General features: G+C 41.9%; 1 protein-coding gene across 1 annotated transcript in view; it reads left to right on the top strand.

The window, feature by feature from the left end:
- The first annotated feature begins 201 nt into the window (after positions 1-201).
- ADGRG5 (adhesion G protein-coupled receptor G5) overlaps positions 202-17,938 on the top strand; it is a 36,448-nt gene continuing 18,711 nt past the window's right edge. The window contains exon 1 of the mRNA XM_025370876.1: positions 202-478. The gene's annotated coding sequence lies outside the window, so the exon portion shown is untranslated. The remainder of the gene's footprint in view (positions 479-17,938) is intronic.

The raw sequence follows: 17,938 nt of genomic DNA on the forward strand, positions 1-17,938 counted from the left end.
TCCTTGCCATCATCAATATGCCATCGATTGTCGGATCAGAAAGGGATCATTTTCCCTTTTCTATAGGTGGGAAAACTGAGCCCCAGAGGGGCGACATCTCTTGCCCAAGGATGCGGAGCTCAGGTGGGTCTTGAGCACTGCGTAAGGCCATTTTGCCATGTCCTCGAGCACCTCCACAGAGGAGCCGCCACCCCAGGAAGTGCTGCAGACTCTACGGGGTGATACCATCAAAGGGTGACCAGGGCATGACCACCGGCTTGGAGGAAGCAAAGAGGATGCTGTTAGTGAAAGGAGAAGTGAAGTGAGAGTGTGATGCCTGGGCCTGGGGTGGAGGGAGCAGAGAGAAGTGCAGTGGGGGTGCAGGTGTGGGGCGAAGGGAGAGGCCACCCACAGACGCCTCCCAACTTCCTCTTCTTCCTGCAGAAGCAACAAGACAGCAGCCGAGACAGCAGCTGAGACGGCAGCGGCAGCTTCACAGGTCAGCCTCCTCTGGGCCTCTCCCCACTCTCCCCTGCCCGGTTCTCTGTCCTTATCCACAGGCCCCTCAGTGGGTACTGGGCATACCCACACCTAGGTGGGCACAGGCCTGGGGACATCCTGGGTGAGCAAGCTGGGGACCCACCCTCCTTCCCTTTCTGGTTGGCAGCTCCACATCTGGGGGAATGTAGAGAACTATGCTTTTGGAAGGAAGGGCGATTTAAATTAAGAAGTGGTTAGGCATGGGGCTCGAATCTTAACTTCCCCACGAGGTCTGGGACAAGTGAAGGGTGGTTTCTTTTTTGGACCTCAGTTTCTCATCTGTAAAATGGGGTGAGTCTGGGAACCTGCACCGTGGATGGCTGTCAGGGGCTCAGTAGAGGGCCTGGCACATACTTTGTGCTTGGCAGACTGGAGCAGGTGCAGCTCCTTTCAGAGCGACCTAGATTGGATCCTGGGGACAGCATGTCTCAGGGAAATGGCTCTGCTGCTGGCTTGGTCACAGACTTCCTGTTGGGCTCTGGTGGGGGCCTCTCTTTCCCAGCCTGTGAAATGGGGTCACTAATAGCATCTCTTAGGGCTTTTTTTTTTTTTTTTAGAATCTTGTTCTGTTGCCCAGACTGAAGTGCAATGGCGTGATCTCAGCTCACTGCAACCTCCACCTCCCAGGTTCAAGCGATTCTCCTGCCTTAGCCTCCTGAGTAGCTGGGATTACAGGCGCCAGCCGCAACGCCTGGCTAATTTTTGTAATTTTAGTAGAGGCGGGGGTTTCACCATGTTGGTCAGGCTGGTCTCAAACTCCTGATCTCAGGTGATCCATCTGCTTTGGCCTCCCAAAGTGCTGGGAGTACAGGTATGAGCCACTGCACCTGGCCTCTTAGGGCTTTTTTTTTGCAGAGACCACAGGTTGGTTGATTCCTCACCCAGGCCAGAGGCAGGGGCTCCAGACTGTGGTTGGCAGGGGCAGGTGGGGCTGTGTGTGGAGAATGGCTGGCTCAGTAGGCCCTCATGCCGCTGGGGAGAGGTGGGCTTCTGGGGTGCATGGTCAGCTGCAGGGAGGAAGGCAGGGGTTCCCAAGCCTTGTGCTCAGATGTATTCCTGACCAAGGACTTTGGCCAGAGCCCTGGACCTGGCTCAGAGCCTGATTCCAGTAGAGGATCAGGGAAATTGTTGTTGGAGTTTCTCTTTCTGGGAAATAGGTTTCCTTGGCCTCATTTTACGGATGAGAAAACCTGAGACACAGAGAGGTCAAGTGCCTTGTCCGGTGTCACACAGCCTAGGCACTGAATACTGGCACTGGTTATCAGATTCTCATCTTCCAAAGGCTCTGTCCTGTGCTCCACAGCTCGTCATTTGTCTATTGGCCTAAATAGAGTCTTACTTGTCTACACAGCAACTCAGCTGCCCAACCATCTTTGGGAGGCTGCAGTGTGCAGGGGGTAGCGCCTTGGACCCTGGAGGCCTGGGTTTGAGTCCCAGCTTGCCCACTGGCCTGCTGTAGAACTCAAGCAGACTCCTCTGTGCAGTAATTCAGTTTCCCCACCATCAACTGGAACCATTCTGGAAGTCAGGTAAGGAAGGGATTGCTATTTCCTAGAAGGCCCCAAATAATGAATTGCAGGGTGGAAAATGAAATGACTCAGCATGTGAGACGATGGTGAAGGGATGTGGAGGGGAATTTGGAGGTTGCAAGCAGAAGTGAAGACGGTGGTTTGCTCCTGGGAAAGGGGGTGGAAACCACAGCTTCTATCTGGAGTGCCTGGGGGAGGTATCACTTCTGCTTTGGCCTCAATGTCTTCAGTTGTGTAGTAGGGTCAGGCTTGTCTTCCCTCAGTGCCTGCCTGGAACCAGTGTGGGTAAGAGCCTGGTCTTAGGGTCCACACCCTGCAGGTCAAATCCATCTATCTGACTGGACCTCGGTTTCACCAACAGTATAGTGAAGGGGCAGACAAGTTGGCCCAAGATCCTTTCTGTGCTATCAGGTCCTCCACTACTGAGCCTCAGTTATCTCTCCTAAATGATTTCTTTCAGTAGCTCAGTAGCTTCTTTTGCCTCCCCAAATCTTTTTTGTTTTTTTGTTTTTTTGTTTTTAGACAGAGTCTCACTCTGTCACCCAGGCTGGAGTGCTGGAGTGCAGTGTCACAATCACGGCTCCCAGGCCCAAGTAATCCTCCCATCTCAGCCTCCTGAGTAGCTGGGACCACAGGCTCATGCCACCATGCTGGGTTAGGATTTTTAATGTTTAATTTTGTAGAGATGGGGTCTCCTTATGTTGCTCTGGCTGGTCTCAAACTCCTGGGCTCAAGTGATCCTCCTGCTTCAGCCTCCCAAAGTGCTGGGATTAAGGCATGAGCCACCGCAGCCAGCTCCCCCAAATCTTGTCCTTTGTCTTTTCTCTGAGGTTCTGAGAGGGTAAGTAAATAACACAGCCAAATAGCCAAATAAATAAGAACCCAGCCTTCTGTGACTCCAGAGTCTCTATTTCATGTTTAAAATAAACATATATATTAAAAAATTATGTTAAGAAAAATGGGTGACCACCTGGAGAAAAAATGAAATTGGATTTATATTTCCCACTGTACCCCATTATCAATGCAAATGGACTGGAGATTTCAATTTGAAAAATGAATCTATAAAAGGACTGGAAGAAACGGGCAGATTCCTTCATGACATTGGAGTAGAGACCGGGCTTGGTGGCTTCCTCCTGTGATCCCAGCCCTTTGGGAGGTTGAGGCGGGAGGAGGGAGGATCGCTTGAGCCCAGGTGTTTGAGACCAGCCTGGGCAACATGCTGAAACCACGTCTCTACAAAAATAAAAACATTAGCTGGGCGTGGATGTGCCAGTTGATACAAAAGTGCCCCAGTTGATACAAAAAGTTGTATACTCTACATACTATTCTGCATTTTGCTTTTTCACTTGAAAATACATCTTGGAGAGCTTTCCATGTCAATAAGAGGAGAGCGTCCACTTTGTCATCTGCATATTCTAATGTTGTAGGGATAAGCTACGGTTTATTTAACTAGTCCCCTATTCATAGACATTTGTGCTGATTCTATTTATTTGCTCTTACAAACAATGTCGCTATGCTTATATTATTTCTCACATGTGTGAGTTCACCATTTATTTATTTTTCTTTTTTGAGACGGAGTCTTGCTCTGTCACCCAGACTGGAGTGCAGTGGTATGATCTCTGCTCACCTCAACCTCCGCCTCATGGGTTCAAGCCATTCTCCTGACTCAGCCTCCTGAGTAGCTGGGATTACAGGTGTGCTCCACTGCGCCTGGCTAATTTTTGTATTTTTAGTAGAGACAGGGTTTCACTATGTTGGCCAGGCTGGTTTTGAACTCCTGACCTCAGGTGGTCCTCCTGCCTCGGCCTCCCAAAGTGCTGGGATTACAGGCATAAGCCACCACGCACGGCTCTATTTATTTATTTCTGATACAGGGTCTCACTCTGTCACACAAGCTGGAGTGCAGTGACACCATGATAGCTTACTGAAGCCTCAAACTCCTGGGCTCACGTGATCCTCTCACCTCAGCCTGCCAAGCAACTGAAACTACCAGGTGCGTGGCACCACACTCAGCTAATGTTTTTGATTTTTAGTAGAGTCAAGATCTTGCTATGTCACTCAGGCTGGTCTCGAATTCCTGAGCTCAAATCTTCCTCCCGCTTTGGCCTACCAAAGCGCTGAGATTACAGGTATGAGCTACCACGCCCCGCCATTTGCCCATTTTTATATTGGGTTCGACTTTTCCTTATCAATTTCTAGAAGCATTTTATGTAATAGGAAAATCAGCTCTTGTCTGTTATACATAGATAAAAGTATTATATGCAAATAGTTTTCCTAATTTGTTATTTGTCTTTTAACGTTACATATGGCCTTCTTTTGGCCAGGTAGAAGTGTCTTTTTAAACAATTTTTTTTGTTTGTTTTTTTCTAAGATGGAGTCTTGCTCAGTTGCCCAGGCTGGAGTGCAATGGTACGATATCAGCTCACTGCAAGCTCTGCCTTCCGGGTTCACACCTTTCTCCTGCCTCAGCCTCCCAAGTAGCTGGGACTACAGGCACCTGCCACCATGCCCAGCTAATTTTTTGTGTTTTTAGTAGAGACAGGGTTTCACCATGTTAACCAGGAGGGTCTCGATCTCCTGACCTCGTGATCCACCCACTTCAACCTCCCAGAGTGCTGGGATTACAGACGTGAGCCACCACGCCTGGCCTTAAATAATTTTTATGTAATAAAATGTATCTGTATTTTCTCTTTTGGCTTCTGGATTTTGAGTCATAGCTAGAAAAACCTTCCCCACTTCATTGTTTTCTTGTTTTGTTTCTGTTTTTTGTTTTTGAGACAGGGTTTTGATCTGTCACCCAGGCTGGAATTTAGTGGCACAATCATAGCTCACTGAAGCCTCGACCTCCTGAGCTCAAGCGATCCTCCCACCTCAGCCTCCTGAGTAGCTGAGACTACAGGCATGTGCCACCAAGTCCAGCTAATTTTTTGTATTTTTTGTAGAGATAGGGGTCTTGCTGTGTTGCCCAGGGTGGTCTCGATCTCCTGGGCTCAAATGATCCTTCCACCTTGGCCTCCCAAAGTGATGGGATTACAGGTGTGAGCCACTGCGCCTGGCCTGTCCAGATTTTGCATATAATAAAATATATGATTTTTTTTGAGAGAATGGAATTAGATTGTTTTGCAATGTGCTTTCTGTCTTTTATGAGCAATATGTCACTATTATTCCTTCCGTATTGATAGTCACTTGGAGCATTTAAAAATCCTAACTATTAAAATATTTGTTTTTTTTTGTTGTTGTTGTCATGAAGGTAATATGTTGTAAAAAAAATTAAACAATACAGCAAATATAGAAGGAAGTTTAAAAAGAAAAACCTCTCCCCTCAAAAAAGCATTATTAACATTTTGGTGGCCATCCTTCTAGATCTCCCAATATGCTTCAGCATGCATACAAACATAATTTTTCGTAAATGAGATTTCGTGTGTTATTTTCAACCTGCCCTTTCCACTCAATGATATGCTGTGCTCTTCTTTTACTTAGCTTTATTTTTTTGTGTTATTTTTTTGAGACGGAGTCTCGCTCTGTCGCCAGGCTGGAGTGCAGTGGCGCGATCTTGGCTCACTGCAACCTCTGCCTACTGGGTTCAAGTGATTCTCCTGACTCCGCCTCCCAAGTAGCTGGGATTACAGGCGCCCACCACCAAACCCAGCTAATTTTTTTTTTTTTTGGTATTTTTAGTGGAGATGGGGTTTCATCATGTTGACCAGGATGGTCTCAATCTCCTAACCTTGTGATCCGCCTGCCTTGGCCTCCCAGAGTGGTGGGATTACAGGCGTGAGCCACTGTGCCCAGCCTTTTTTTTTTTTTTTTTTTGGAGAAGAGTCTCACTCTGTCATCCTGGCTGGAGTGCAGATGTGCCATCATAGCTCACTGAAGTCTTGAACTCCTGGGCTCAAACAATCCTCTTGCCTCAGCCTCCTGAGTAGCTAGGATTACACATGTGCCAACATGCCTGGCTAATTTTTATATTTTTAGTAGAGATGGGGTTTTGCCATGTTGCCCAGGCTGGTCTTGAACTCCTGACCTCAAGTGATTTGCCCACCTAGGCCTCCCAATGTGCTGGAATTACAGGCGTGAGCCACCACACCTGGCCTCAAAATTTTTTTTAGAGAAAGGGTCTTGCTATGTTGCCTAGGCTGGTCATTAACTCCTGGCCTCAAGCAATTCTCCTGTCTTAGTTTGGGATTACAGGTGCAAACCATGGTACCCGGCTATATGCATCTTTTTTTTTTTTTTGAAAGAATACACATAATTCTTAATAGTGAAATGACAATCTGTTGCATATTTTAACTTTTAATTTTGAAAAAAATTATAAATGCACAGAAGGTTGCAAAAAATAGTACAGAAGGTTTTGTATACCCTTCACTTATTCTCCAGTAGTAACATCTTGCATGCCTACAGTGTAATATCAAAGCCAGGAAATTGTCTTTGGTATAGTTCACAGACTTCATTCTGTATTATAGACACTCATTTATGTATGCTGGTTCTTTGGTAAGTGTGTTTTAACTTTATAAGAAAGTGCCAGACCGTTTGCCTTGCAATTTCATGACATAAAATAAAAGATTCCTGTAAACAGCACCACAATCAAGACACAGAACTGTTCCATCGCCACAAGGATCCCTTGTGCAAGACCTTTAAAGAAACAGACTCCCCCTCCCTAACCCTTTGCAACCACTAATCTATTCTCCATCTCTATCATTTTGTCATTTCAAGACTGTTGCATAAATTGAATCACACAGCCGATTTTCAGATCGGCTTTTTTTTTTTTTTTTTTTTTTGGCTCATGATAATTCCTTTAAGATCCGTCCAAGTTGTGTGTGTCAGTAGCTTTTTTTGAGAAATTCATTTTTTTAACTGCTGAGAATTGTATTTCAGAGGGCAAATGTATCACCATTTAACCATTTTCACCCACTTTGAGGCTATTATGAATAAAGCTGCGATGACTGTTCATATACAGGTTTTTGTGTGAATACGAGGTTTCATTTCTCTGGGATAAAAGCCCAAGAGTGCAATTATTGGGTCATACGATAGGTACATGTTTAGTTTTATAAGAAACTGTCGAACTGTTTTCCAGAATGGCACTGGAGTGTAATTTATTTATTCTTCTATTGATAGATGTTCACATAGCTTTCAACTTTTCTTTATTAACAATACTACTCTAAATATTCTTGTATGTGTATAATCCTGGCTTGCCCTGTTCTTTCCATAGGATAAATTCATAAGAATGAGTTTCCTGGCTCAAAGGATATTCAGAACATAAAGTTCGAATGTGTTGCTAAGCCGCCCCCTTGCAGATGATGCTCAGATCTTAGACGGAGAGTGCGGGAATGTGCCTGTCCCCACAGACTCACTGGTGCTATCATATTTCAGATTTTTGCAGATCCAGTGGTGGAAAAATGAAAACTCATGTTCTTAACTACTTTCCTCTGCCACTGCCATCAAACGGGTGTTTTGAGTTTTGTGGCTCTCCCTCTTTGAAGCCTTGCAAGTTTTCATTGACTTTCTTTCTTCTAAGAGGAGGATCATCAGTTCTCTTGCCCTCCTTCCCCTATTTCCTCTTCTTCATCCTCTTAATATGTTTTTTTAGTTGGATTTCTAAAGTCTTGTCTATAGAGGTATACATACAATAAAATTCACCCTTTTGGAGAGCAGTTTGGTGCATTTTGACAGATGTGTACCGTCATGTATACATGTATATCACAATCAAAATATAGAACATTGTTGTCCCCTGAAAAGTTATCTCGGGCCCTTTTGTAGTTAATATCTTTTACCTTCTCCCTGGCAACTACTGATTTGTTCTCTGATCCAATAGTTTTGACTTTTCTAGATTCCACTTCCATGTTACATTCCCTCCAGGAGTGAATGAGACTTCCAGCTGTTCTGTATCCTCGTAATACTTTGTATTACCAGTCATTTTAATCCTAGTCATTCTAGAAGGTGTGTAGTGATACCTCATTGTGGTTTTTATATGCATTTCTCTAATGACTAATGATATTGAGCATTTTTCATGTGCTTATTTGCATCTATAGGTTTTTTTTTTTTTTTTTTAAACATGTAGGTCCAGCTCTGTCACCCAGGCTGGAATGCAGTGGCATGATCTCAGCTCACTGCAGCCTCCTTCTCCTGGGTTGAAGCAATTCTCCTGCCTTAGACTCCCGAGTAGCTAGGATTACAGGCACCTGCTACCACACCTGGCTAATTGTTATATTTTTAATAGAGATAGGGGTTTCATCATGTTGGCCAGGCTGGTTTTGAACTCCTGACCTCAGGTGACCCACCTGCCTTGGCCTCCCAAAGTGCTGGGATTACAGGTGTGAGCCACCATGCCCGACCCATCTGTACATCTTCATTGGTATAGTGATTGTTCAAATCTTTTCCTATCTTTATTGGGTAGTTTGTCCTGTTATTAGTTGTGTAAGCGTTCTTTATATAGTCCACATACAATTTTTTAAAAACATCAGATACGTGTTTGTAAATGTTTTCTCCCAGTCTGTGGCTTATCTTCTTATTTTCCTAACCATGACCTTCAAAAAGCAGAAGTTTTAATTTTGATGAAATTCAGTTTATCAGTTTTTTGTTGTTGTCGTTGCCATGGATCATGTTTTTGGTGTTGTTTCTAAGAAATCTTTGCATAACCTAAGTCAGAAGGATTTTCTTTTTTTGTTTTTTTCAAGGAGTTTTACAGACATATCTTGGAGATATTGTGGGTTTGGTTTTAGACCACCACAGTAAAACAAATATGGTAATAAAGTGAGTCACACAAATTGTTTGGTTTTCCAGTGCATATAAAAGTTATGCTTACGGCGGGTGCGGTGACTCATGCCTGTAATCCCAGCACTTTGGGAGGCCGAGGCAGGCGGATCACGAGGTCAGGAGATCGAGACCATCCTGACCAACATGGTGAAACCCATCTCTCCAAAAAATACAAAAATTAGCTGAGCATGGTGGTGTGTGCCTGTAATCCCATCTACTCAGGAGGCTGAGGCAGAAGAATCGCTTGAACCCGGGAGGCGGAGGCAGAGGTTGCCGTGAGCTGAGATCGTGCTACTGCATTCCAGCCTGGGCGACAGAGCGAGACTCTGTCTCACACACGAAAAAAGTTATGTTTACATTATACTGTAGTCTATTTAGTGTGCAAAAGCATTATGTCTAAAAATGTACATACCTTAATTAAAGGACACTTTATTGCTAAAAAATACTAACAATCTATCTGAGCCTTCAACAAATCACACACTTTTTGCTGGTGGAAGATCTTGCCTTGATGCTGATGGCTGCTGACTGATCAAGGTGGTGGTTGTTGAAGGTTGGGGTGGCTGGCTATTTCTTAAGACAGCAGTGAAGTTTGCCACATCAATTGACTCTTTCTTTCATAAGATGTTTCTCTGTAGCACGTGATGCTGTTTGATAGTATTTTACTCGCAGTAGAGCTTCATTCAAAATTGGAGTCAGTCCTCTCAAACCCTGCAGGGGCTTTATCCACTACATTTATTTAATATTCGGAATCTTTTGTGGTCATTTCCACAGTGTTCACCATATCTTCACCAGGAGTAGATTCCATTTCAAAAAACCACTCTTTGTTCATCTATGAGAAGTGACTCCTCATCCATTCAACTTTGATCATGAGACTGCAGCAAATCAGTCACATCTTCAGGATCCACTTCTAATTCTAGTTCTCGTTCTATTCTCATCACATCTGTAGTTACTTTCCCCACTGAAGTTTTGAACCCCTCAAAGTCATCCATGAAGCATGGAATCAACCTCTTCCAAACTCCTGTTAATGTTGATATTTTGACTTCCTCCCATGAATCACACATGTTCTTGCAGCATCTAGAAGGGTGAATCCTTTCCAGAAGATTTTCAATTGACTTTGCCCTCATCCATCAGAGAAGTCACTATTTATGACAACTATAGCCTTAGGAAATTTGTTTCCTAAATAATAAGGCTTGACAGTCAAAATGACTCCTTGATCCATGGACTGCAGAATGGATGTTGTGTTAGCAGCACAAGAACAACATTAATCTCCTTGTACATCTCCGTCAGAACTCTTGGGTGACTAGGTACATTGTCAATGAGCAGCAATATTTTGAAATAAATTTTTTTTTGAACAGTAGGTCTTAACAGTGGGTTTAAAATATTCAGGAAACCATGCTATAAATACATTGCTGTCATCCAGGCTTTGTTATTCATTCGTAGAGCACAGGCAGAGTAGATTTAGCATAATTCTTAGGAGACTTAGGATTTTCAGGATGTTAAATGAGTATTGGCTTCCATTCGAAGTCACCAGCTGCATTACCTGCTAACAAGTGAATTAGCCTGTCCTTTGAAGCTTTGAAGCCAGGCATTGATTTCTTCTCTCTGGCTATGAAACTCTTAGATGGCATCTGCTTCCAATATGAGACTATTTCATCCACACTGAAATTCTGTTGTTTAATGTAGCCACCCTCATGCATGATGTTAGCTAGTTCTTGTGGATAACTTGCTTCTCCATCAGCACTCGCTGTTTCACTTTGTACTGCTATGTCATGGAAATGGCTTTTTTCCTTCAACCTCATGAACCAACCTCTGCTAGCTTCCATCTTTTTTTCAGCTTCCTCACCCATCTTGGCCTTCATAGAATTGAGGAGTTAGGGCCTTGCTCTGAACTAGGCTTTGGCTTAATTAAGGAAGTGTTGGCGGAGGGGGCTGGTTTGATCTTCTATCCAGATCACTGAAACGTTCTCCATATCAGCAATAAGGTTGTTTCGCTTCATGTGTTCACTGGAGTAGCACTTTAAATTTTCTTTAAGAGCTTTTCCTTTTCATTCATAACTTGGTGAACTGTTCGGTGCAAGACGCCTAGCTTTTGGCTTATCTGGTTTTGACATGTCTTCCTTACTGAGCTTAACATTTCTAGCTTTTGATTTAAAGTGAGAGATGTGCGACTCTTTCTTTTACTTGAACACTTAGAGGCCATTGTAGAGTTATTCATTGTTCTAATTTCGATATTGTTGTGTCCTAGGGAATGGGGAGGCCCAAGAAGAGGGAGAGAGACAGGGGAACATCGCTGGTTGGTAGAGCAGTCAAAATGTATACATTTATTGGTTAAGTTTGCCATCTTATATGGGCGCAGTTTGTGGTAGTCCAAAACAATTACAATAGTGACATCAAAGATCTCTGTTCACAGATCACCACAGCAGATATAATCATGATGAAAAAGTTTGAAATATTATGAGAATCACCAAAATAGGACACAGCCATTAAGTGAACACGTACTATTGGAAAAATGGTGCAGATAGACTTCCTTGATAGACAGTCTTCAATTTGTAAAAAAACCCACAAGATCTGCAAAATACAGTAAAGCCAGGTATGCCTGTACAGTTTTAGTCTTGTTATTTGTGTCTGTGATCCATTCTGAGTTAAATTTTGTATATACTTCAAGATATGGATTCAAGATTTTTTTTTTTTTGGCGTGAGATATCCAATTGTTCCATCATTAATTGTTGAATCAATTATCCTTTCTCTACTGAATTACCTTTGCATCTTTGTCAAAAATTAATTGACAAAAAATCAATATATGAACAAATTTTTGGACTCTCTATTCTGTTATATTTATCTCTATATCTGTGCTTATGGCAGTAACACACTGTCTTGATTATTGTAGCTTTATAGTAAGCCTTGAAATCAAGTAGTGTGACTCCTCCAACTTCATTCTTCTTTATCAAAATTGTTTTGTCTATTCAAGATCCTTTGTTCTTACATATACATTTTATAGTCAGCTTGTCATTCTCTACAAAATATCCTGCAGTGATTTTAATTGGGATTGGACTATATTCATGAGAGGTGTTGGTCTGTGTCTGTGGCTAGTTTTGGTACTACGGTAATATTAGCCTTCTAAAATGAATTTGGAAGCATTTTCCCTTTTATTTTCTAAAGGAATACATTTAGGACTGTTATCATTACATATTTTGTCTCGTACTTTTTTTTTTTTTTTTTTTTTTTTGAGATGGAGTCTTGCTCTGTCGCCCGGGTTGGAGTGCAGTGGCACGATCTCGGCTCACTGCAAGCTCTGCCTCCCATGTTCACACCATTCTCCTGCCTCAGCCTCCCAAATAGCTGGGACTACAGGCGCCCGCCACCACGCCTGGCTAATATTTTGTATTTTTAGTAGAGACGGGGTTTCACCATGTTAGCCAGGATGGTCTCGATCTCCTGACCTCGTGATCCACTCACCTCGGCCTCCCAAAGTGCTGGGATTACAGGTGTGAGCCACCGTGCCCGGCCTTGTCTTCTATTTTTTTGTAAGAGTTTCTATAGACTTGATATTATAACTTTTTTAAATGTTTGGAAGAATTAACCAGTGTGGCCATCTGGGCCTAGTGTTTCTTTGTGGGAAGGTTTTTAAATTACAAATCTAATTCCTTTAATCAGTGAAGGACTATTCCTATTTTGTACTTTTTCTTGAGTATGCTTTGGTAGTTTGTGTATTTCAAGGAATTTTTAAAATTTCACCTAAGTGATGTAATTTTGCCATAAATTATTAATAATATTCTCCTAATTTTGATACCTGCAGGTTCTGTAGTGATAGCCCCTCTTTTATTGCTGATAACTGGTCATTGTACCTTGTCTTTTTTTCCCTTTTGTCATTCTGGCTAGAGACTTATCAATATTACTGAGCTTTTCAAATAATCAGCTTTTGGTTTCACTGATTTTTCTCTACTCCTTCTGCATTTTCTATTTTATTGATTTATAATTTTATCTTTATTATTTTTCCTTCTGCTTATTTTGTGCTTAGTTTGCTCTTCTTTTTATATTTATTAAGGTGGAAGCTTACATCACTGTCTTGAAATCCTTCATCTTTCCTAATGTAAGCATTTAGTGCTATAAATTTTTCTCTAAGCTCTGCTTTAGCTGCATCCCACAAATATTATGTTGTTTTCATTTTTATTCGGTTGAATATATTTTATAATTTCCCTTATGATTTTGTCTGTGACTCATGGGTTAATAGTGTATTATTTAATTTCCAAATATTTGGAGGATTTTTTGAGACATCTTTATGTTTTTGAATTCTAGTTTAAGTTCCTGGTGGTTACTGAACTTACTTTGTGTGCTTTTAATCCTTTTACATTTATTGAGATTTATTTTATGGCCCAGAATATGGTCTATCTTTGTGAATGTTTCCTGTTGTAATTGAAGAGAAGATGTATTTTGATGTAATTAGCAGAGTGTTCTATATAAAGAAGATAGTTAATAGTGTCATTCATGTCTTCTGATATGGTTTGGCTGTGTCCCCATCCAAATCTCATCTTGAATTGTAGTTCCTGTAATCTCCATGTGTCACAGGAGGGACCTGATGGGAAGTGATTGGATCATGGGGGCAGTTTCTCCCATGCTGCTCACATGATAGTGAGTTCTCACGAGATCTGATGGTTTTATAAGCATCTGGTTTTTCCCTTGCTAACTATTCTGTCTCCTGCCACCCTTTGAAGAGGTGCCCTTCCTCCGTGATTATATACCCAGTCTTGGGTATTTGTTCATAGCAGCGTGAGAATGGACTGATACATCTTCTATATCAATTTTTGTCTACTTTTGTCAATTACTCAGAGAGAAATATTGTATTTTGCAACTGTAAGTGTTGCTTTGTCAATTTCTCCCTTTAGCGTGATCAATTTTTGCTTTATTTTTCAAAGCTCTGTTATTAGGTGCATATACATTAAAGATTGTTAAATTTTCTTGATGAATTAGTCTTTAGCACTGTATAATCTTTATCCCTGGTAAAATTCCTTATCCTGAAGTTTACTTTTTCAGATATTAATATAGCTATTCCATCTTACTTATTGATATGGTTTGGCTCTGGGTCCCCATGCAAATCTCATGTTGAACTGTAATTTTTCAGTGTTGGGGAGGGACCTAGTGGGAGGTGATTGGATCATGGGGACAGATTTCGCCCTTGCTGTTCTCCTGATAGAGAGTGAGTTCTCACAAGATCTGATGGTTTAAAAGTGTGTGGCACTTCCCCCTTCTCTCTCTGTCTCCCCTGCTGCCATGTGAAGACATGCTTTCTTCCCCCTCACCTTCTGCCATGATTGTTAAGTTTCCTAAGGTCTCCTCAGCCATGCCTGTGGAACTGTGAGTCAATTAAACCTCTTTTCTTTATAAGTTACCCAGTCTCTGACGGCTCTTTATAGCAGCGTGAGGCTGGACTAATACACTTATGATTGGTATATCTTTTCCCATCATTTTACATGTAATTTATTGATGTCTTTATATTTGATACGTGTTTCTTGAAGATAGTATATAGTTAGGTTTTGCTTTTATAATCCAGTCTGACAATTTCTGCCTTTTAATTGGAGCATTTAGACTATACTTAATGTAATTATTTATATGATTGGGTTTATATCTACCATCTTGCTATTTGTTTTCTCTTTATTCCATCTGTTCTTTGTTTCTTTTCCTTCTTGTCCTGTCTTATTTTGGATTGAGCAGTTTTCATAATATTCTTTTATCTCTACTATTGCCTTACTAGCTATATCTTATAATTTTTCCTTGTTTGTAATGACACTGTAGGATTTAAATACACATATTTAACTTTCCACAATTTACTTTCAAATAACATTACAATACTTAAAATATAGTTTAAGAACCTCACAACCAAATACTTCCATTTCTGCTCTCCTGCCTGTTGTGCTATTTTTGTGGTATACTTCTACTTCTACATACGCTGTGATCCCCACAATGCATTGTTACTGTTTTTGCATTAAACAGACATTAAAACCAAGGAAATTTATTTTATATTTGACACATTTTTGCCAATTACAATACTCTTCATTTCTTTGTTTAAGTCCAAATTTCCAACTGGCATAATTTTTCTTCTGCCCTAAGAATTTTCTTCAATATTTATTTTAGTGCCAATCTGCTGGCAATGAATGCTCTAACTCCTTGCTCATCTGAAGAAGTTCTTATTTTGTCTTCATTTTTTTTTTTGATACAGGGTCTTTCTCTGTCACCCAGGCTGGAATGCAGTGGCATGATCATGGCTCACTGCAATCTTGACCTCCTGGACTCAAGTGATCCTCCAGCCTTAGCCTCTTGAATAGCTGGGACTACAGGTGCATGCCACCATGCCTGACTAAGTTTTGTATATTTTGTAGAGACAGGTTGAACCCCTGGACTCAAGCAATACACCCACTTCAGCCTCTCAAAGTGCTGGGATTACAGATGTGAGCCACTGCACCCAACCTTGTCTTCGTTTTTGAAAGATATTTTCCTTGGGCATGGAGTTTTAGAATGACAGATTTTTATGGAAAGATATGGCTGCATTATCTTCTGGTTTTGATAGTTTCTGATAAGAAGTCTCTTGTTGTTTGTATCTTTCATTTTCTGTGTACAATGGCTCTTTTTTTCTGGCTGACTTCAAGATTTTATCTTTGGTTCTGCAGCAGTTTGACTAGGATGTATCTAGATGTGTTTTTCTTTGCATTTATTCCATGGGGTTTTGCAGAGCTTCTTGGATCTGTGGTTTGTTGTCTTTTATTAGTTTTGGGGAAAAAGTTGGCCATTTTAAAAATTTTAATTTTCTATTCTTTCTGTTTCTATTTATTCTTCTCTGTTCTCTCTCCTTTAGCTAGGATTCCAATTACATATATACAGACCATTTGCACAGTTCTTGGGTAATCTGTTAATTTTTATTTTCACTCTTCTTACTCTTTATATTTCAATTTGGATAATTTATATTACACTATCATCAAGTTCAAGGATTCTTTACTTTACTGTGTCCACTTTGCTAATAAACTCATTGACAGAATTCTTCATCACTGATACCGAGTTTGTTTCTAACATTTCTACTTGACTAGTCTTAATAGTTTCCATTGTTCTGCTGAAATTTCCCATCTGTTCTTAGAAGTCTACCTTTTCCACTGCACCCTTCAACATATTTATCAGAGCTATCTTGTCTCTATCTGATAGTTCCAACATTTTGGCCATCTCTAAGATCTGGTTCTGTGTGTCTTAAAATCTTTGACTAACTACCAGGCATTGTGTGTAATGGAACAGTAGTAAAGTAAATGATATTTATGCCTAGAAAGAAATTGAAATATTTCTTATGTCATGGCTTTGGTATAGGCCTCAAGTCAATCTAATCTGTAGTTGATTTAGGTTTAAGTTTTATTTATTTATCTGTTTGTTTAGAGATGGAGTCTCACTATGTTGCCCAGGCTGATCTTGAACTCTTTGGTTGAAATGATCCTCCTGCCTCGGCCTCCCAAAGTGCTGGGATTACAGGCATGAGCCACAGTGCCCAGCTGGATTTAGGTTTTGTTGTTGCTATAGTTACCTTCGGTATACTACAGGCTCCAAATTTCTCCAGTGGTGGACTGTCCCTACATTGTGTTCAATGAGGACTTGAGTCCCCCAGGGTCCCCACTCTGCGCTCAGCATTGCATGCATGCAACACAGAGGAAATCTCTCTTCGTGTTTTAGTCCCTTCTCCAGCGGTGGACTGCTGTTACTTGTTGCTTGGTGCAAGGCTTGTGGTGGAGGCAGTGAATTCTTGATTATCCTGCTCTAGCTTCAGCCTTAGACAGTCTTGAGCCTGAGCCCCAGGAGTGGGGCTTTCTTAGTGTTCCTGTTTCTCCTCCAGTTTTTGACAACCTCAGCCTCTTATTCAGTGCAGGTACTAGAATTCAGGCTGACTTCCTCCCCTTCACCCCCGTGGGAACTAAACTCTGCCTTATTGGTTGGGGGATCTCGAGTGGGAGTGAGATGCCTGCTCTTTTCCCAGTAGTAGCAGCAGCCCTCCGTTTTATATCAATGCAAAATCCTGGACACTAATGGGTTGCCTCTTCCTTGCCAGTGTCCAGTGGCTTTTTTTTTGGTTTTCTTTTCTCACTCTGTTGCCCAGGATGGAGTACAGCGGTGCTATCACGGCTCACTGCAGCCTCCAACTTCCCAGGCTCAGGTGATCCTCACACCAGCCTCCTGAGTAGCTGGGACTACAGGCATGCACCATCACATCTGGCTTTTTTTTTTTTTTTTAGAGACAGAGTTTTGCCATGTTGCCCAGGCTAGTCTCGAACCCCTAGGCTCAAGCAATTCGCCTACCTCGGCCACCCAAAGTATTGGGATTACTGGCATGAGCCAAGGCACCCGGCCCTGATGGCTTTTGCTTGGTGTCACTGTAGCATTGTGGTGGGAGGGTCTTCTACTCCTCCAGCAGAGGCAGTCAACATTTGCTTTATAGCAGGTCAGGGACCTGTGGGATGGGCATCTTAAATCAAACCAAAGCCAGGGTACAGGTGTTTATCTCTTGGCAGCAGCCAATTACTACCTTGCACTCATGCAGAGCCCAGAGCACAGATGGGCTTCTCCAGGTACTCCTGCTCCACCCTCAACCCTTGGCACGTCTTGCATGGCTATGTTACCATGGGGCCTCCCTCGGGCCCTGTCCCACTCCACATCATTCTCATGAGTGTCCAGTGGAGGACTGTAGGAAGAAACTGTCTGCGGGTACAGGTTATCCTTGTGTCTGGGGCTCCCAGTAAACTGCCACTCTAGCTAATGCTCAGCCATTAAGATTTCATTAAGGTGTTAGTCATTTTCTCCTTATCTACTTTTGCGGCAACTACCTATTCCTCCATGCTCTGTCAAATGTGAAACAGATCATGTGTTTCATCCATCAAAGATAATGGGTTCTGGTTACCTCCAGAAACCAGTTTGCTTGGTGGCCTGTGACTTCAGCTCTCCAGTAGGCTAAAAAAAAAAAAAAAAAAAAAAAAAAAAAAAAAGATTTGGTACATTATTTAGTTTTTCCATTGTTATGATGGGAACAGTGCTCCCATCTGGCTGTCTACTTTCTAGGTGGAAATCAAAATCATCTTAATACGGCTTTACACAATTAAAAAAATCTCCTGTTTAAC

The sequence above is a fragment of the Theropithecus gelada genome, chromosome 20 (genome assembly GCF_003255815.1).
Source record: "Theropithecus gelada isolate Dixy chromosome 20, Tgel_1.0, whole genome shotgun sequence".
In the NCBI taxonomy this organism is placed as follows: Eukaryota; Metazoa; Chordata; class Mammalia; order Primates; family Cercopithecidae; genus Theropithecus; species Theropithecus gelada.